The sequence below is a fragment of the Colossoma macropomum genome, unplaced genomic scaffold (genome assembly GCF_904425465.1).
Source record: "Colossoma macropomum unplaced genomic scaffold, Colossoma_macropomum, whole genome shotgun sequence".
Classification (NCBI taxonomy): Eukaryota; Metazoa; Chordata; class Actinopteri; order Characiformes; family Serrasalmidae; genus Colossoma; species Colossoma macropomum.
This window is the reverse complement of record NW_023494800.1, coordinates 28,741,401-28,762,873: the sequence shown is the minus strand read 5'-3', so window position 1 is coordinate 28,762,873 and position 21,473 is coordinate 28,741,401. Positions and strand designations below refer to the sequence as shown.

General features: G+C 38.2%; 1 pseudogene; it reads left to right on the top strand.

Moving 5' to 3' along the window:
• Positions 1 to 833: 833 nt before the first annotated feature.
• LOC118819744 lies at positions 834 to 12,397 on the top strand (annotated as a pseudogene).
• The last annotated feature ends 9,076 nt before the right edge of the window (positions 12,398 to 21,473 follow it).

Here is a 21,473-nt window from a genome sequence, read left to right as displayed (position 1 = left end):
AGTGGTCTTTAGCCCAGAGGATGCAGTGTTCATGATTTCCAAAAACAATTTCAAATTTTGATTTGTTGGACCACAGGACATGTTCCACTTCCCCTCAGTCTATTTTAAATGAGCCTGGGCCCAGAGAAGGTGGCAGTGTTTCTGGATTCTGTTTATGTACAGTTGCTTCTTTGCGTTTTAGAGTTTTAACTTGCATTTGTGGATGCAGCGACAAATTGTGTTCACAGACAGTGGTTTTCAGGAGTGTTTCTGAGTCCATGCAGTGACTTCCACTACAGAATCATGTCTGTACCTTTGATGATGAAAAGCAAAAGTTATTCTTGAATTGTTGCACTATTTGCTCATGCAATCTTTCACAGAGTGGTGAACTCTGAAAGACTCAGCCTCTCTGGGATGCTCTTTTTATACCCAATGAAGTTACTGACCTGTTGCCAATTAAGCACCAGGTGTTTTTTTGGCACTACACAAATTTACCAGCCTTTTGTTGTCCCTGTCCCAACTTTTGTGTTGACATCAAATTCAAAATGTCTATTTTTTCAAAAAATAATACAATTTCTCAGTTTCACCATCTCATATGCTGTCTTTGTACTATTTTCAATGAAATATAGGGTTTAAATGATTTGCACATCATTGAATTTTGTTTTTACATTTTGCACAGCGTCCCAACTTTTTGGAAATGGTGTTGTATAATGTACAAGCCCTTCTTGATTGTTTACACAAATTCCACAGAATTTCCCCAAATGTTTTTATATGTTTTTTTTTTCCATTACGTATTTGTCAAGTTTGCATTTTTTTTTCTTGTATCATTGTAAAGAAATTGTAAACATTTCATGATGGGTGGACCAGAAGAAATGGTCCAGAGCAAAATGGTGCCCATCGCCTGGGCTTTCATGACAGCCGTGAAAGCACAGACCACAGCCCGCAATGACTGCAGGGTGAGGATGATAACCATGAGGGCTGCGGGGATGGTGCCTGAGTCCCAAGAACTTTTTTCTGCCTATTTTAGTGCACAAATTCTATTTATTAGCTGAGTTTAAGTTTATGGAAAAAATAAAAAATCAAATGTGCCACAGCCATGTTTTATGCTTTTTTTTCAATATGTTAAATTCAGCAAATGAACAGTAATTATAATGTGAATTAAAATATGCAGAAGCGTGTTCTCTGGGTGTTCCCTTAGTCACACTCAGAAAATCAACAACTTGGAATTTGGCCAGGGCACTCAAACCTTTGCACACAACTCTAGAGCAGCAGATGAAACCAAAATACAAATCCAACTATTACCATTACTCCAACACTAGTCTCAACCTCTGAGGCTCCACCCACAGAGCTAGTCTGGAATTGTGGCTCATGAAACTATATAAACACTCAGACACAAACACACACACACACACACACACACACACACACGCACACACACACACTTCACCAAACACTGGCAGATAACTTGAAGGTTCCACATCTGAAGCAGGTAAGTGTTGAAATAAATAAAAAATAAAAAAGGAAAAATACTGATTGTAAAAAAGGGTTAAAAAGTCTAGGGAAAAGTAAAAGGTAGCTCTTCAGAAATAGTCCATATTTAGTTAGCATTATACTCTTGGGATGATGCGGCGTCAGTGACCTTAGAGCAAGCGAAAACCCTGATAAGGGTTGCCAGGGAAAATCTCCAGCTCATGTTGCGCTTAAATCTGCCGAAAAAAGGCTGAAACTGAACTGAAATTCAATCACAAATTATATGGTCATATAGTAGTCATGTAGTAGTATATTCAGAGGTGGGTAGTAATTAGTTAATTACTAATTTACTTATTAGTACAGTGACGGTTTTTTCTAGTTCTAAGCACTGTGGGCTGAGAACTTTGGCCTGTTTTTGTCATAGAGGATACTAAATACAGAAAGGTCTGTAGACTCTTTAAAATGGGAAAACAGACATCATAATAAAACTGAAAATTGTAGTTCATGATTTCCAAGGGTTGTCTTAAACTCAGGAGAGTTTTGTTAGAGGGAATTAAATGCTGATTGAAGAACAAACAGGTCAATGGGCACCAAAAAATTATGTAGCGCTGCACACAGTGAGGTTCAGGCCTTGTAGTCTTCTTGAGAATGGAAGATGGCTCCATTAGAGAGCTGAGCATTTTGCCAGAAAACACAAAATAGCTATACTGACCCTGATGCTAACTGACCACAGCAGAGCAAATGAAAATGGTTTAATCCATAATCTGAAGTTGAAACATTTCGTGTGTACATTCAAATACATATAGGATGATTGTAATAAAACAAATAAACAATTATTATACAAGTGAAAGAGGTTGTAGTTTGCTGTCCTTTGAAAGAATTGAAATTCGAAAGTAATTTAACGGCTTATCCGCTAAAAATGTCAATGCAAATGAATGCTTCATAATTAACATATGAGCAGCTCAGTATAACCACACTTTTGACTCATGCTTTTTTATGGAAGTCCATTCCCACCAGGTTGGAGAATAAGTCTGCATTCCAAACTGCACACTAAAGCACTAGATAGTGAGTGAAAATAGTGCACCAGCAGTGGAAGCGCATTCATTAGTGTAGTACATAAACTATAGCAGCGTGTGATTTGGGACACAGCCAAAAACATCTTTATCTAGCATGGTGGCAGGGTGGGTAGCGCTGTCGCCTCACAGCAAGAAGGCCTGGGTTTGATTCCCTGGCCGGGCGACCAGGGTCCTTGCTGCGTGGAGTTTGCATGTTCTCCCTGTGTCTGTGTGGGTTTCCTCCCACAGTCCAAAGACATGCAGTTAGGCTAATTGGACATGCTAAATTGCCCCTAGGTGTGGGTGTGAATGTATATGTCTGTCTGTCTGCCCTGCGATGGACTGGTGACCTGTCCAGGGTGTATCCTGCCTTCTGCCCGATGATAGCTGGGATAGGCTCCAGCACCCCAGCGACCCAGAAGGATAAGCGGCTGGTTCAAATTGTAACTCATTGGGTTGAAATAATGACTTTTCTCAAGATTTTGGTTATTACTCTGTGAGAAAGTGCTTGATTATTTCAGCATAATGTATAATTAATTTGAGAAAATAGTATGTCATTTCACAATGTTATAAATATATAATTGCGACAATAAGTCATTTTTTTGATTATCTGTTTGGAAACATGTTGGTTTGGTGGTTTGAGCTGAACTTGAGTTCTGTGCCGAGTACATTTAGAAATCGTGAGGCATTGTAAAATCCGTGATTAATCACTGTTCGATTGGAAAGTGCATGGTTTTGACTCATGACGAACACATCCAAAATAAATAAATGTGATAAACTCTCTCTTTTTTTCTCTCAGCCACAAAAACAGCCTCCACGTTAGCACCAAAAATAAGGCAAGCTTTTCCAGGAGTTAAAGAGCAGACAGTATTTACGATCAGCCTCATTTAATCACAGTAAGAGCTTCATTTTAATAATCTCCGCCCAGTATTCTGTGTTTAGAGAGGGAAACTCCAAAAAATGAATAGGCAAGTGAGACAAATGCACAAAAGAGCAGCTCTGCTCCTTTGTCTTACATACACTGGAGCTGCTGCCCCTTTTTCAATAAATCATAACTAGTTTTTTTAAAACAGGGTTTGCGATGGTGCAAAATGTCAGTAAATCTGCCTCTTACTCTGTTTTAGAATGAGGATTTTGCTCACTGTTGTCGCTCTTGGTGAGAAATTTACATCAAATCTGATTCTGTATCACACATTTTTGCAGCTGAATGGTGTAAAAACTGCAGTGTGTCTTAGAATTACTGATTCTTGCCAAAGACTGTATGACTAAGTAATTCGTTTATTAGTTCCAATAATATTGTTCTGACTTATTCTGAAATAAACTTTTTAAAGTTTCACTATAGAATGTATTTAATAGGTTGGCCTATAACATTTCTTTTTATTAACAGAATTAAGAATGTGAATAATTAAGCCCCTAAGTAACAGCAAATCAAAAAGCCCAACTACAAAATCAGAAACATGACAGCAACTTCAAAGCCACAATAGCATATTCAGAAATGCAACAGCAAATTCAGAAACGCAACAGTAAATTCAGGAATGCAACAGCAAATTCAGGAATGCAACAGCAAATCGAGAAATGCAATAGTAAATTCAGAAACATTACAACAAATTCAGAAAGATGATCGTAATTTCAAGAGAAATTCAAAACAGTCTCTGAGATAAAATTTGTGTTCTGAGTGATGGCAGCTCATGATGCCTTTTATACCTGGACATGTCTCATCTAATTAAAGCTCTGAGCCATTTGCCAGTTTCCTGTCCAAAATATATGTGATGAAGTTGTGTTTCAGCAGCTCAGAGAAAACTCTGAAGCAGCCTGGAGTAGCAGAGCGTGTATGTGTTTATAGTATGTGTATCTAGGGGAAATAATGTATATGTACTGTACACATACTGTATGTTTGTGTTCCACTTAGGTAAGAGTTATGGTTCAGTGGAAGAAGAGTCTCAGCGTAAGATGATCTGGCTGGACAATCTTAAGCTGGTCCTGGAGCACAACATGCTGGCTGACCAGGGCATCAAAAGCTACAGACTCGGCCTGAACTACTTTGCAGACATGGTGAGATCCCACTTAGACATTTCATTACACAATTCACTGAATCTTTTCTGCAACTCTGTTTATTATGTGCTGTTCAGTAACTATATTTGACGTCTGGGTCGTCAGAATCCTCTCACCATCTTCTCCAACAGGATAATCAGGAGTACCAGCAGATGCTGAAGGGCTGCCTGGGAGCCTTCAATAAGACTGAGACTGAGAGCACAACTACATTCCTCCAACGGGTAGAGAGCGCTGCTCTGCTCAGGACTGTGAATTGGAGAAAAAGGGGCTATGTGACCAAAGTTAAGGACCAGTGTCATTGTGGCTCCTGCTGGGCCTTCAGTGCGGTGAGTTACAGCCGGACAGACAGAGAGGGAGAACCAGATAGAGGGATAATTTGAAGTATAATTGGCACTATGCATTAAATAAACACTGATATACAATAATATGTTTTGCACTGTGTGTACTTTGCGCTATCTGTGCTTATATGTGCTGCTGTTTATAACAAAACTTGCAGGCAGAAAGAAAAGGAAAAACAAAGTGATAGTAGAGAATAGAGATGGTACTGGTTTTAGAGACTGCACACGTTTTCTTTATTTTTCCACCTCTGTTCATTTTTTGTTGTCCCTCTCTTTCAGACAGGGGCGCTCGAGGGTCAAATGTTCAAGAAGACAAAGAAGCTGGTAAGCTTAAGCGAGCAACAGCTGGTGGACTGCTCCCAGAGTTTTGGAAATAAGGGCTGTCAAGGTGGTTTTGCGCACAATGCCTTTGAGTACATCAAGTCCAGTGGAGGCCTGGAGAAAGCGAGCACCTATCCATATCAGGCCAAGGTGAGACTACCGTAGTTAATGATGCCAATATTTTTATTAAAACATAGAAATTCGTTTGTATCCCAAATGTAGTCGATCAGATCAATATTTGTTTTTTGAAGTTTGCGTCTTTAGTTTGACACTGGCACTACAATGCTAATGGAGCAAACATGTAATGAAAGCCAACTGTATGCCAATTAGCATGGTGCTAACAGCATGACTTTTGTCCATATATTTTTATCCATGGTATATCAGTTGTCAATATTTTTTGTCAGCATATCAGGTAGGGGTGGGAATCTCTAGGCACCTCACGATTCGATTCAATTACGATTCAGAGGGCTGCGATGCGATTATAAAACGATTATCGATGCATCTCGATGCATCTTTTTTTCTATATAGCATTTATATTTCCTCACTGTGTGAGCTCAAGTTTCGAGTTCAAGTTTCAAATTTATTTGTCATTTGCACATCAGGACATTTATGCATTGAAATGCTTGTGGTGAGGCTCAGCTAATCACTCTACAGAAAGTAAGTAAAAATAAAAATACAAGAAAAACCAAATGAAATACATTAAATATGCACAAAATATACACAAAATATACACAGAATATAGAGACAATATACATTTTAAAGTGACTAAGTGACTTGGTGTTATTGTTATTTAAAGTGACTTGGTACTTTTAAAGCAAAGTATTTGTAATGATCTATAATGAATTTACTCCCAATATCTTTTTTAATAAAACAAATGGAAGTGATGTGGCAAGTGAACTAGATGGCTCTCATTCAGTGCTCCTGTTTGGAGCACGAGAAGCTGCTGCTACTCATTGCGATAAAATGCACAGTTACGGTGAAATAAGATCCAGTGTCAGTGGATCTCCACGCAGCACATGTTACAGCTATTCTACCCGTCTTCTTTAGTGATTTTATAACTTCGGTTTTGGTCTCGTTGTAGAGACAGGGGGGATCGCTGTGTAAGTAAAGTATCTTTGAGACGGGACGTGTGCAGCATAGCGCGAAAGCCCTGTTTCGCAACGACTGAGAACCTGCATGCAGACTGCAGGTCACCTAGCAGCGATGCGTTATTCGCATTCATAAGCAGCCCAGTTGGTTTCCTGGTACATTAAATCTGCAACGAGAGACTGTCAAACACTAAAAAGTGGCGAAGCTGAAGTCGCTTCTCTTTCGCATTCTCCCGTTCCACCTTAAATGGTGCCGCATTTACATTCGGCGCCTCAGTTACAATTTAAGGACAGGAAAATTTGAACAAGAAATTGGAGAATAAGAAGCGACTTCAGCCTCGTAAAACAGCCGAACGCTGAGAGACATTTAACTGATCTACTTCTGAGGAAAAGTTTTCTGGCGGAGATGGGAGGAAAGCGGCTAAAGCTAAAGCTTAAAGCAGAGCAAAGTAAATCTGCGTTTTCGTTTATATTGTTTAGTCTATACTAGGACATTATCACATACTGAGACATACTGGACATTAAATGTTGTAGCTCCCAAGGTGGTTTGATTTTTGTTGAAAGGACAAAATGTTAACATTTGTGTTGTGACTCCTGACCTAACCTGGCTTTTAATGCAGAGGGAACCGGTCGGATTTCTCGCTCATCCAGTTGTGTTTTTGTTATGTGCCGCCGCAGACTGTCCGGGTGCTGCACTTCCAGGTTCCACCTTTTTGCGGTCAACATTACGTTATAAGTTAAATATTTAGAAAATAGATTTTAGACATTTATGAATCGATTCAGAATCGTTCATGTCTGCCTCGCGATGCGTCTAAAAATTAATTTTTTCTGCACCCCTAATATCAGGTGTGTGATGATTTAGGCACGCAGTTTGTTCGGTGCTAATTGGTGGGGTCTTAGTTGTTAGCCTTATAGCTCCAGTGCAAAACCTTTTAGTTTTGGCACTGTTCATCTACATTTGGGGTGAAGGGAAAATTGTGGAAAATGGATTTTTGAAACTCTCCCTTTGAACATTGAATCAGAAGTGTTCCTGATTGTTCTCATCTCTCCTCAGGAGGGGCATGCAGATTTAATAACCAGAAAACTTGGGCTACCTGTTCTAACTATGAATGGGTGGCGCCCATAGAAGACGCTCTGCAGTCCGCAGTGGCCACAATCTGACCTGCTTCTGTAGCTGTAGATGCCTCCCGACACAGCTTCCAGCTGTATGAGTCAGGTAACCCTAAAAAACCTGTGGTACTCATTAGCATATTCTGTCATTGAAGCACTTAGAGTATCTCAGAAGTAAAGAAATATCCGGTAACACTTTACATTAAGGGTCGCTAATCAATCATTAAATATATAATAATCAACTATTAGTTTCCCATTATTTAGTTATTAGTTAACTCTTCATTAAGCATTAGCTATTACTTAGTAATTGATTAAGAACTTATCAATTAGTAATTAAGTACACTGTTAGTTGATAAGTTAGTTTGTTGTTAGTTTATGTCTTACTTACTCATTATCTGTGTGCTAATTGCTGCTTATTACATTGTTAATTAACTAATAAGTATTTTTCTTCATATAAAGAAGTAACGTGATAACTTACTAGCACCTATGTGTTAATCCCGCTAATTATCTGTTATTTAACTTTCCATCACCTCCATACATTCAGTTGTTTCACTTTTCTCACTTTGGTTCTTGTTCATTAAAGATGCTTATGGTCACATCTGACCATAAGATCAGCGCACACAAAATCATGGACGGTTTTGTTATTCATCGCTTTCATCTTGGCATATTTGTACTCATATCTGGTAGGAGTGCATGTAAATTTGGGCATAAATGCTGGATATGTGGCTAATTAACCAAAACTATTATCAACATAATAGCAAAAATAAGAACAACAATAGAAAATTTCTATTGCTATTTCTATTTCTATTCTATTTCATGTTCCATTTAAAGACACATTACACTGTGCTTTTGTTTAATTCTACTGACTCACAAGCACAGCTTAGGTCATTCACTGCAATAATACAGCGCTTATTTTAGGGAATTAATTACACTAAACAATCAATCTAATATGTGAACAACACTGAGTATTTTGTTTTATTTCACATTTTATTTTTTCCAGTTGTTTTCATTTTAATACTATTAAGTTTGGTCAGCAGGGGAGGAGTGCACTCACTGCTGGACATCAAACTCCACCCATGAGCACGGCCATTAGCTTTCATGCCAAACACTGCCGTTTTATTGGCTGGCTACTGAAACATCTGCATGAATTAGTGTGTGCTTCATGTAAATGATATGTAAATGGTAAAGAGGTGCTGGTAGGCTGGTTTCATGCTATGAAGCTGATTTATCATTTATGCTCAAATCTCCACTTGTTTCCACATCGTACAAAATTGTTATGAATCAGACGCAGAGCAGTTCAAACCTTATAAAAGGCAAAAAAAACGTGTTTTTTTTTACGTAACTTTGATTATTAATGGCTATTAGATCTTTACATTTTGACCATTAATTACTTCTTAAATTCCACTTAATCAACCATTCATTGCTTCTTAAATTCCTCTTAACCATTAATTACCGCTTTTGTGTCCCTCCAAGTAAAGTGACAACACAAAATCAGTAATTAATGGTTAAGTAAAAGGAATTTAAGAAGTAATTAATGGTCAAAATGTAAAGATCTAATGGCCATTTTGTCATGATATCTGTTGTAGCTCAGTATTTGAGCATTATAGTTCACTGCTAATGCTTAATCCGGACGTAATCGCGACTCTTTGTGAAAAGGGCCCATGGCCATTAGATCTTTAAATTTTGACCATTAATTACTTCTTAAATTCCTCTTACTTAACCATTAATTACTGCTTTTGTGTCCCTCCAAGTAAAGTGACAACACAAAAGCAGTAATTCATGATTAAGTAAGAGGAATTTAAGAAGCAATGAATGGTTGATTAAGTGGAATTTAAGAAGTAATTAATGGTCAAAATGTAAAGATCTAATGGCCATGGGCCCTTTTCACCAAGAGTCGCGATTACGTCCGGATTAAGCATTAGCAGTGAACTATAATGCTCAAATACTGAGCTACAACAGACATATGTTAGTTTTTGTGCACTATCATGACAAAAGGAAGTGAATGGAAGCACTGATTTAACTGTAAACACAGCTAAAATGCTGTGTGTGGTGTAGCCCTGCTTACTGCTGCTGCAGCTGCTCACATCAAGCAGTGTCTCTGTAGTTGTACAACATGCCAGCGATTTCTGTAATATTTTTGTTTTCAAAAGAAATTAAAGTTCTTCTGTGTAGTATGAATTTGGTAGACGTTGTTTAGCTGTAGCTAGCTAGCAACGCTAGAAGCCATTTCTAACTGTAGCTGTGTTCCCAAAATAAGGAAGCTAGTTAGCTTTCATTAGCTGCTGCCACCAGCCGGCTAACGTGGAGCAGGTTCTGTGACGCATTTAGCTACAGGATGGCAGTGACTTCTGACATAAACACAAACAAAAACTTTTACATGTAAACTATATTTTACAGACCTCGTTTAAACTGTATTAGCTTACGGCAGGCTAGCAGGCTACAGTCGCTAATTAGCTAGCCTGTTATTAGCAGTTTGAGGAGCATCAGCTTTATGAGTAGCACACTTTAAAGCTAAGTTAGCTCTAACGCTGGCTATGTTAGCGATCTGTCAAACAGCATTATTCTTATAGTTTCATGGCAATTTTTGAAGCAGCACTTCAGAAAACATCCACCTTTCACTGCTCGGTCAAAAACGAGACTCCTAGCTGAAAAAAACATCTGAAAAAGCTGATTCATGTTAGCCGGGCTAGTCTGGTTAGCGGTAGCTTCTAGCCAGTATAGCTAGCTTAATATAAACAAAGTCTATAACATTCATGCTACATATAGAAGTTCTTCTTTCTTTTGAAAACAGAAGATTACCGAAATCGCTGGCAGGTTGTACAAAGACACAGAGACGGCTTGATGTGAAGCAGCTGCAGCAGAACTGCAGTAAAAACAACACACAGCGTCTCGGCTCTGTTTACAGTTAAATCAGCGCCTCCGTCCACTTCTCATTCTCGCTGTCACAGCCGTGCAGGAAAACTAAAATACAGCTGTTGTAGCTCCGTGTTTGAGCGTTATAGTTCACTACTAAACATTCTGACTGCGCGTCTGCAGCAGCTTTATGGAGAGGAAGTGAGTTTTACCCTGCTAATGCTTAAACCGGAAGTAATCACGAATCTTGTGAAAAGGGCCCATTAATCATCAAAGCTGCGTAAAAAAGAAAACGTTTTTATAAGGTATGAACTGCTCTGCGTCTGATTCATAACAATTTTGTACGATGTGGAAACAAGTGGAGATTTGAGCATAAATGATAAATCAGCTTCATAGCATGAAACCAGCCTACCAGCACCTCTTTACCATTTACATATCATTTACATGAAGCACACACTAATTCATGCAGATGTTTCAGTAGCCAGCCAATAAAACGGCAGTGTTTGGCATGAAAGCTAATGGCCGTGCTCATGGGTGGAGTTTGATGTCCAGCAGTGAGTGCACTCCTCCCCTGCTGACCAAACTTAATAGTATTAAAATGAAAACAACTGGAAAAAAATAAAATGTGAAATAAAACAAAATACTCAGTGTTGTTAACATAGTACAGTGATTGTTTAGTGTAATTAATTCCCTAAAATAAACGCTGTATTATTGCAGTGTATGACCGAAGCTGTCAGTCAGTAGTATGAAACAAAAGCACAGTGTAATGTGTCTTTAAATGGAACATGAAATAGTTGCAGCACTTGTTTATATCAATGCGCATGTAAAGTAAGTACATCCACTTTTGTACTGGACTGTCATGCACACAAATTAGTATTATTGAAATTTTCTATTGTTGTTCTTATTTTTGCAATTACAGATTATGTTGATAATAGTTTTGGTTAATTAGCCACATATCCAGCATTTATGCCCAAATTTACATGCACTCCTACCAGATATGAGTTAGTTTGTACAGATACGCCAAGATGAAAGTGATGAATAACAAAACCGTCCATGAATTTGTGTGCGCTCATCTTACGGTCAGATGTGACCATAAGCATCTTTAATGAACAAGAACCAAAGTGAGAAAAGTGAAGCAACTGAATATATGGAGGTGATGGAAAGTTAATTAACAGATAATTAGCGGGATTAACACATAAGTGCTAGTAAGTTATCACGTTACTTCTTTATATGAAGAAAAATACTTATTGGTTAATTAACAATGTAATAAGCAGCAATTAGCACACAGATAATGAGTAAGTAAGCCACAAACTAACGACAAACTAACTTATCAACTAACAGTGCACTTAATTACTAATTGATAAGTTCTTAATCAATTACTAAGTAATAGCTAATGCTTAATGAAGAGTTAACTAATAACTAAATAATGGGAAACTAATAGTTGATTATTATATATTTAATGATTGATTAGCGACCCTTAATGTAAAGTGTTACCAAATATCCATATTAAATGAAACGGTTTGGCAGACAGTGATCCAATTTTGGACACAATCAGTGTTAGTCTATTTCACCAACACAGAACATTTCCTGATTTCTAAAACCGTTTTTATTTTATATGGGTGTTTCCTTACGTTTAAAACACTCTTTACTGTATTTGGAGGTGTGGTTTATGCATTGTGTAAAGTAGGTCGCATTTCTACATCCCTGGCTAAATGCACATTTTATCGTTTGCACATTTGGAATTTATAACTTACACATTTTTAATGATTGCAGGTGTGTATGATGAGCCAAACTGCAGCAGCACCAACCTGACTCACGCTGTTCTGGCTGTTGGTTATGGCACTGAAGGTAACAGACTAGACTACTGGCTGGTCAAGAACAGGTAAATGAACAGGTTAATGAAACACCCAACATTCATGATCATAATGAATCTAGGAAGGTTAAATAACATGCAACACTTTTGGGACACTTTTTGGGTAATGTGCTTTATTCAGAAGACAAAACCAATATTGACAGTCATTTATTTTGCAGCTGGGGTGTTAACTGGGGTGATAAAGGCTACATCAAGATGTCCAGGAACAAGGATAACCAGTGTGGTATTGCCACATATGCTGTCTACCCTGAGGTTTAAAGGTATAACATCATTGAAGGTGGTTTCATTCTTCATCCACAGAGATTTACACTTTCAGAAATAAACTGTCACCTCTTGTCACTGGGAAGGGACCCTCAAGGGTACATCTCAGTACCTTTAGTCAGGGAACATAACTGTACCATAATCCATTGAAATATTTTAAATAAATAAAATAAAGTTGTATTGACACACACCCCGTCTCGTCTCCAGGCTTCTTATTTTATTGTACTGTTTTAAAACATTAGGTTATGAAGAGGTACAAATATGTACTTTGAATGAGACTTTTATAAACCAGATTGCAGGTGCAAGTAATTATCAGTTTGAATGACCATTGGAAACTCCAACAGTCAAAAGTTCTTTTGATCCAGAAACCCAAAATTGTTTAAGCTACAACCATTTACATTCCATATATTTGCTGTTTTCCATAGTATTTCCTATTAAACATCACCATCTCTTGACTTTACAATGATCTTGAAGAGCCCAAATCTGAAGATTTCTGCATAATAAAGTTCACCTCCTGCAACCATCCAAGCATTGGCCCTATCACAGCCATCCCTGACTCACCCAGCCCGAATTCATAACCGTACAATCAGGCTGCATCAATCCAGATTAAAACTAGAGAACTCCAGATTAAACTCCAGATTAAAACTAGAGAACGTTAAAACCTGTTATGTCATAGTCAGACTTTTCACTAGGGGACCCCTCAAGACCTACTGGGTGGAACTGGACATGAGTAAATTGGGGAGAAAGTTGGAATAAAATAATAACACCTAAATAAAATAATAATAAAAACAATAATAAATTCATGTAAAAAGAAAGTTTGCAATTATTTGTGGGTAGTTATAGTCTAATTAGTCTAGGTGTGTGTGATTCCAGTTGAAACTGAGCTCTGCAGGTCAGTGGATCTCCTGAGATGGAATCTTCAGATTTAGAACTGAACTACATCAATGAATACATTGCATGTTTTAACTATAATACAATACTGTTTTTTTTCCTACAGATTGGAGAAAGACAGAACCTGAAAACCCTAAAGAAGAGGTCATAGTCTGAAGATTTATTTACTGATGCAGCAATTTTTTACCTTTACCTCTAAATTACCTTTCCTTTCCCTTTTCACTTCATTTACTTAAACCACTATCCTTTTTGAAAAAAATAATCAGTTTCAGTCTGAAATATTACTGTTTTTGACTGCTCAAGTCTCTAGTTTATGAGTTCTTCTGTCAAGTCCTTCTGTTCCACCTTAAATGGTCAAGCCGTTGCATTGTGTACAGGTAGCAAAATGTAACTGTTTCACAAGTTAAGGTGGAACGAAAAAACATGCTAGCCAAAAGTTTTTAGTTCTTGTGACTGTTTTCTGCATTTCTTGTAAAACACTGAAGATTCTTCTGTAATAAAAGGCTTGTTATTTGACGCTGTATTGAACATGACACCACTGATAGATATGAATAAGATTAGCTTCTCCACAGTTTCTACATATTACACAAGTAATAAAAAAAGTCAGTAAGGTCTTGTGAAAATAAGGAATCATAATAATTATGCAGTAAGCAAACTAGTCTTTGATACAGTGAGCTGAACTTTCTGAGATCTGATTTCTGAGAAGGTGGCGCCCTCTGTTAGCAATTAAATGTATTGCGTCTCTGTTGCTTCATACACAATATACACTACTGCTGAGTTTAGGTCCACACAAGCTCCTTTTTTAGCTAATGATGACCTTCTGTAGCTGAATCGGGTCTATCAGAACAGATAAATACAAAATAGTTTGAAGCATGTGGACTTCAGTAGTGGAGCTGTGAAACGCTAACATGCAATAAATAGACATGTAAGGGGCAGATTTACTAAAAGAGCCACTGATTACTGACAGTCTACTGACACTTTGTGCAGAAGGGCTCAGGGAATTCAGCAGCTTTTCTACTAAGAACTTCTGTGTAAATGAATACTTCGACAATATAACCACCTATTTGGCTCACTTGCTGGATGAGAAAAAGATGTTTTAGCCTTCTTTGATTCTGGTGTCTCATGAGGTCGACTTTTTTTCCTGAGAGTTTAACTTAGTAAGTTGAAAATATAAGTTATTACATACGTTGTGGCTGAGTGAAGAGTGTAAAATACTGAGTGTTAAATGTACAACTTGTATTAAACCAAAGATTGCTTCAAACAAGTCTTCTACTGTTTTTTTTTGTGTTCTCACACATAAATTCATAGACCCAAACCATCATTAGTGGAACACCCAGGCATGCATGATCAATTTCAATGCTTAATATGACCCCCCTAACAAAGAGAAAATGTCCACATTTTCACACACACGCACACACACATACACAAAAAAGTGTTATCCTTAAAAAAAAACTGAAATGAGCAACATAAACTGAGTTTCTGTAACAGCCCAGCCTGTGGCTGGAAGACCTGCTAGGCCACCTTCGGTCACCAGAGGGAGGCACTGAGCACCTCAGTAATGAAGAGCAAATGGCAGCATCTGTGCCTTCTCTACTTAAGGGGAGCTCTCCCTTCTCACTGCTCAGTCTCGCGTTCTTTTTCAGAGTACTATACAAGTCTCAGCTGGTAATTTGGTAAAGGCTCCTGAGGTTTCTCTTGGGTCTCCCTGCTCTCTTGAGTTCCTTTTTCTGTGGTCAGACCAAATGCCCTGTAGCACATCTCATGGTTTTCTCTAGTTTACTCTGTCTTCCAAATTCACTGTTTGGTTTTGTTTGAAAAAAAAAAATGCTGTTGAGCTAGTCAGTCTTTCTCCTGACGCTCCTTTGTTTGTTTTTCTTCCTCTCTCTCTTTCTCTTTCCTCTCTCTCTCTCTCTCTCTCTCTCTCTCTCTCTCTTACATCATGCCATTCTTCAGGCATTAACCCCCCTCACCCCCATATGGATCAAGCCTGAAAGCCCAGAGGCTATGTTAGCAAACACCTTGATTCCAGGGCTCTAAAAACCAAAGACTACGTCTTGGAGTTCTAACTGACTCAGATCTCATTTTCACTAGTCATATAAAAACAATCAAAACAGCCCTCTATCATTCCAGTAGTCCACCCAGTTAGAGGTACAACCCCATTTCCAAAAAAGTTGGGATGCTGTGCAAAATGTCAATAAAAACAAAATGCATTTAAACCCTATTTTTCATGGAAAATAGTACAAAGACAACATATTGAATGTTGAAACTAAGAAATTTAATTGTTTTTTGAAAAATATATGATCATTTTGAATTTGAGGCCAACAACACGTTCTTGCTTAACATAGGATTTCATCTGCTCATCAGTTCGGGGTCTCCTTTGTCATATTTTTCTTTTCATAATGCGGCAAATGTTATCAGTGGGTGACAGGTCTGGACTGCAGGCGGGTCAGTGTAGCGCTCAGACTCGGGAATATGGACGAATGCTGTTGTAATACATGCATAATGTCATTTGAGTTTGTCTTGCTGAAATAAGCAAGGCCTTCCCTGAAAAAGATGTCATCTGGATGTCAGCATGTTGCCAAAACATGCATATATCATTCAGCATTAATGGTGCCTTCACAGATGTGCACATCACCCGTGCCATGTGCAGTAATGCTCCCCTATACCATCATGAATACTGGCTTTTCAACTGTGCACTGATAACAAGCTGAGTGGTCTTTAGCCCAGAGGACACAGTGTCCATGATTTCCAAAAAGAATTTCAAATGTTGATTCATTGGACGACAGGACACTTTTCCACTTCCCCTCAGTTCATTTTAAATGAGCTCGGGCCCAGAGAAGGTGGCAGCATTCCTGTATCCTGTTTATGTATGGTTTCTTCATTGCCGTTTAGAGTTTTAACCTGCATTTGTGGATTGCACGGTGAACTGTGTTCACAGACAACGATTTCTAGAAGCGTTCCTGAGCCCATGCAGTGGTTTCCACTACAGAATCATATCTGTTTTTAATGCAGTGCCACCTGAGGGCCCAAGGATCACGGCCAAAAAATGCTGGCTTTTTCCCTTGCATACAGAGATTTTAATGATATTATGTACTGTAGATGATGAAGTAAAAGTTCTTTGCTATTTTATGTTGAGAAACATTATTTTTGAATTGTTGCACTACTTGATTGTGCAGTCTTTCACAGAGTGGTGAACACCTCCCCATCTTTACCTCTGAAAGACTCAGCCTCTCTGGGATGCTTTTTTATACCCAATCATGTTACTGACCTGTTGCCAATTAACTACCAGGTGTTTTTTAGCATTACACAACTTTACCAGCCTATTGTTGCCCCTGTCCCAACTTTTTTGGAATGTGTTGTTGACATTAAATTCAAAATGGTCATTTAAAAAAAAAAAAACAATAAAATTTCTCAGTTTCAACATTTGATTTGTTGTCTTTGTACTATTTTCAATGAAATATGGGGTTTAAATGATTTGCACATCATTGCAATTTGTTTACATTTGTGTCCCAACTTTTTGGGAAATTGAGTTGTACCTCTAACCCGGTGGACTACTGTAGTGTTCTCTTAACTGGACTTCCCAAAGAAAACATTAAACAGCTGGAGCTCATTCAGAATGACCCGCTGCTGAAGTTATTATCAGGACTAGGAGAAAAGAGCACATTACTGCAGCTCTAAAATCATTCCCCTCAGTTGCAGGACAGATTTTAAAGTGCTGCTACTAGTCTATAAATCACTGGAGGGTTTAGGACCAGAAAACATCTCTGATACTTTTAACGAATATAAACTGACTAGGTCTCTTAGATCTATGGATTCAGGTCAGCTAGTAGACCCCAGAGTCCAAACTAAACATGGTGAAGCAGTGTTTAGCTGTTATGCTGCATACAACTGAAAGAAACTGCTCTTAGCCTTATGTTTTTAATTTCCTTACTATTCCTAACTATTTCACCTTTGACTTGTTTAGCATTTTACTTTTCATTGTTAAGCACTATTTTTCTTTTGATGTTTCTTTTGCTTTTATTTATGTAAAGCACATTGATTTCCCTTTATGTATGAAGTGTACTATATAAATCAACTTGTTTTGCTTTAAAATTCAAGCCCCTAAAAGAGGCAGTAATGGTGAATGGACAGAGCTCCCATGGACTGAGGTCTGAAAGAGCGATGTTGAGAATTCTGGGGGCGGCAAATCTGCAATGGCAGAAGAGCAGCACATGACTGGGAAAAGCAGCAGGTTCCCAGGGGCACAGGCAGTATATTCACAAAATAAACCAATGCTAATCCTGTCTGAGGGGTGGAAAGGGAGCAGCATACTGAAGGCCAACAGCAGGTAGGTGTGTGGTAGCTTCCAAGTACAGTAACTTCTCTTTCATCTCTAGTTGGAGATGCACTGCCAATGACTGAGAATAAGCAGTGATGAGTGCAGTCTGGAAGAGAAGTTGAGTCAAATGTTGTCTGAGTAGATGGGAGAAAGGGAAGGCTCGGGAAGCATTGGTCGTGTCAGGAATGATGGAGCCATCCCAGAGGCAGAACAAGAGGAGACAGAAGTGCATGCTTGAGGATCTACAGGCGAGACAGGAATGGGAGATGCATGGAGTGTTGGCAGGTGGGACAGCAATGCGGAGAGGCAGTAGCTTTGATAGTGCAGGAAGTGAGGGGCAGGGTTAAGAAGTAAGTCTGATCCATGAGTGAAGACAAGAAGTAATAGGAGAAGGCATGGAGGTGTCAAATATTGGCAATAGAACAGGGGCAAGAGATGATTGAGAGAGTGAGGATTGGGTTGGTGGTGGCAGCGGAGGAACAGGAAACCTGGAATGAGGTGGAAGGATAGACGCAGTGGGAATGAATGAAGGAGGAATGGGATGTAGAGAGAGAGAGGATGAAGGAGTGAAGAGAGAAGGAGAGGTGGAATGAGGGACAAAGGGAGGACAGGACAAAAGGAGAGAGAAATGAGGGTGGGATGTAGAGAAAAGAAGATAAAGGGGAGACAAAAGAGGATCAACGTACAGGAAATGTTGGTTGCAGTCAATGCTGCTAAAGATCATGAAAGACATTTTTAATTTTTAGGGGGCAATTACCTTTTCACATGGGTGAATTGCATGTTGGATAAATTTGCTCCTTAAATGAGTTAAATATGTTGAAACTGCTTTTTATGTCTGATAAGGTTCTCTTTGTCTTATGTTACATTTTGTTTAAAGGGATAAAAGCACAGTAACAAATATGCAAAGAATGGGTTAAATACTTTGTGTACACAAGGAGTATTTTGTTCTTTCGCATAACGTATATTGTTTTTCACATGTAGTACAATGTCTCTCAGTAGAGACCCTTACTTATTATTTTATAATTATTTTATAATTACTTATATTTCATATATTTCTATACTTAGATTTTATAATTATTTATATTAATTAGCATGTGCATCATGTGCATCATGTGCTAATGCTTTGGTTTTATATAATATGGCTGCAACACTTAGTTTATCTTCTTGCTAGTAATTTATTTTTACTAGCAAGCAGAAACAGGTTTCAGTTTCACAAAGGTCAATTCCACTTGTTTTTTTAAAAAAATCTGCATTATGGTTAAGATTGAAACAAAGTTATTCAGTGTGGTTTGGTGTGAAATGCTCCGTTTTAGAGAAACTTACGGAGTCAGAATTGTTCACAGTGGTGGTGATAGGAACCAGACATCCAGCTCTAAAAGCTCCCTCACAGAAAGTTATTACGTAAAATGGTTAGGAATGTGCAGGCTGATGTTAGAGGGTGTTGTGAGGCAATTTTTTTCAGATTCTCCACTGTTTTCCGTCATCAACATTCCATATAAAACTCAGAAGACTCGTGTAGGTTCACTGGTGGTTTTGGATAGTAAATGTCTATATTTGTGTTGTAGACATGGTGACCCCGGGTTCTTGTCACCACCATTGTAAAGACATCTGAACCATTTCACACCAAACCACTCTGAATCTCTCTGTTTACATCTCACTGACTGGATTATGGTGAAAAAAAAATATTACCAGGCTGAACTTCAAATAATAAGTTGACATGTAACAAAAATGTTACTAGGCTGCTTTAACACTGTGAGGTAACAGAACTGAATTGACAGAGTGTAAGACACAAATGTTTGTTCTGTTAATTTACTATTAATAGTTCAGTTAACTTTAAAACTTTCTTTCAATCACTATTGTTTTTTAAGGCAGCATGGACAGGCTGAGGGGGGAGGATAGGGTTAGTGAGAGACTTTCATACTGAAAGTATGACTGAGAGATGGTGGGGGTTTTTCTGTGAAAATGTGGGTTTCCTGTGAGAGTGTGGTGATCTCTCTCTCTCTCTCTCTCTCTCTGCCTCTACATGTAGCATTTAACACATTGACCCCTTCACATTTCTCTTTATACATGCAAAGGAATGATTTTTCACTCATACCAAAGTTAGTATGGTTTCCCCCAAGCTCTGTTCTAGGATCATTTTTTTTCTCATTATAAGTATTTTCTCATTATTTGTATGTGGAAGAATGGCAAGTTTTTTATACACATATGCGTAATAGAAATATCTATATACGTACAGTATCCTTGACTGGGGAGATGTGGTAGATTTGAGCTGAAATTAAACGAGGAAAAACGAATCATCATGAGCTAGAAGGTTAATTACAGGAAATCTTTCAACCAGTTACAAAAACCTCTAGGCCAGTTTAGGCCAGAAGTCACCAACCTTTCAGCCCATGGACATTCATTTTTCAACCCAAATTCAACACAACACACCAATCAGGGATCTCATACATGCACAATATAAACATACACAGATTTTAACAATGTTTTTATTTGTCAGAACAACACAAAACAAATTAAAATGATTTTTAATTGAAAGGTTCAAAACTTTGGGAGAGACTTTATTGAATTTTAAACAATATTAGATACATTTTATATCAATTTATAAGTGAACCAGACTAGCTGATTTTTAATTGATATAAACAAATTTTTGCAAATAAAGGAGAGGTAAAAGGCAGTCTTCTCACTGCACTGTCCAACAGTGAACTGTCAGCTCATAGTCACATGACTCTTTGTTTACTGATGACTGGATATTATTTGAAACATTACATTTCAGTACATGTAGCCAACAAAAGCAACGTCAGACAGCTTTAGTGGTTCAATTACTTATTTCAGTTATTCTTAAAGGACACAGTGTATGGGAGTTTAGGATTCAGAGACTTAATATTACGACATGGCCCAGCAATTCAGTGTAAAACATTTAAAGTTATATTTTTTGCTCTTTTGTACAGATTTACTAAATGATTATCATCTACCTGATTATCAGGTACTTGATTTTCATATACCATCACCGTTTTTGGGTTTCAGCACAGTCAACCTCCAACACTGCAGTGAAGAGTCCTCTAGTGCATGGTGTTGTGTTGTAGAGGCTTGTGACCAACCGAAGTAGGGGCAACTCAAGACTCACTTTTATTAAATGTCTCCACCAGCTAGTACAGCTGAAGAACTTCCCCTACTAGTAGCTTGGTATTCTGCATTTAACAAACTATTACACTTGGCTAGACTCTTAATACTCTATCCCCTTTTCTGAAATGCCAGCTTATTTTTTTCTAGCCCCTTGTATTTAACTTTCAGTTCCAGTCTTCCTTTGGCTTTTGTGTGAGGCAAGAAAACAGTGCAAGCTTTTACATCTACAAGCATAAACAAATATACAACACTGGCAAGATCTTCAAATTTCCTGCCACATGAATACAACAACCAGTTATTTTAATAAACTGGAGGGTGGGGGTAGACTGCCCCTGTCCCTCTAATGAGTGAGGGGATTGTTCTGCCCCTTTTACCACTCCAAAAGGCACCTAGTGCTCTATGTAACAAAGTCTTTCAGGTGCTGTAGAGGCTACTTTCCCTCACTGGATACCTCCTGGAAGGTTCCAACTGTAGCTGAGTTGATGTCTTGGGATGGTGATTTCTGCTGCTGCTGTGCTGACAGGCTGGATGTCAGGTGAGTCACTTGAATGGACCAATGCCACAGGCATTACCATCATATCAATTCAGTTTCTCCTAGTAAGACCTCAGAGTGTTTCCACGTAGAAGGATCTCTGTGCATTTGTATGATTTACAACTGTTGCTTTCTCTTTTATGTTCACCCACACATGCTCACCTGGATTTAAATGAGCCAGACTGTGTGCTGTATGGCATCTATTGAAA